The sequence below is a fragment of the Sinocyclocheilus anshuiensis genome, unplaced genomic scaffold, assembly GCF_001515605.1.
Source record: "Sinocyclocheilus anshuiensis isolate Anshui unplaced genomic scaffold, SAMN03320099.WGS_v1.1 scaffold1719, whole genome shotgun sequence".
NCBI lineage: Eukaryota > Metazoa > Chordata > Actinopteri > Cypriniformes > Cyprinidae > Sinocyclocheilus > Sinocyclocheilus anshuiensis.
This window is the reverse complement of record NW_015551147.1, coordinates 878,701-879,345: the sequence shown is the minus strand read 5'-3', so window position 1 is coordinate 879,345 and position 645 is coordinate 878,701. Positions and strand designations below refer to the sequence as shown.

Here is a 645-nt window from a genome sequence, read left to right as displayed (position 1 = left end):
GCTACTCACAAATCAGGCAACCAACTGGACCTTATTTACACACGACACTGCTCCACTGATCATGTGCTGGTTACTCCACTGCACACCTCGGATCACTTCCTCCTCACTCTTAACCTCAACATGGTTCCTGACACAACACATACCCCTCCACATGTCATCTTTCGACGTAACCAACGCTCACTCTCACCCTCCCGGCTATCTGCTATGTTTCATCTTCGCTTCCTCCCCCTAAACAGTTAGCATCTCTTGATGCTAACAGTGCTACTGATACTTTCTGCTCCACAGTTACATCTTGTTTAGACACTGTCTGCCCCTTGTCTTCCAGGCCAGGCCGTACCACCCCTTCTGTCCCTTGGCTGTCTGATGTTCTCCGCGAACATCGTTCTAAGCTCAGGGCTGCTGAAAGGGTGTGGCGCAAATCAAAAATTTCTACTGACCTTAATATATATCAATCACTTCTCTCTTGCTTCTCTGCTAATGTCTCCACTGCTAAAAGGACATACTATCATAACAAAATTAACAATTCGTCTAACTCTCGCATGCTCATTAAAACATTTTCCTCCCTCCTTTGTCCTCCTCCTCCCCCTCCTTCATCAACTCTAACAGCTGACGACTTTGCCACGTTCTTCATTAATAAAATTAAAA

At 45.7% G+C, this 645-nt stretch overlaps 1 protein-coding gene across 6 annotated transcripts in view; it reads right to left on the bottom strand.

The window, feature by feature from the left end:
* ank3a (ankyrin 3a) overlaps positions 1 to 645 on the bottom strand; it is a 113,624-nt gene that overhangs the window by 25,715 nt on the left and 87,264 nt on the right. The gene's annotated exons all lie outside the window — the stretch shown is intronic.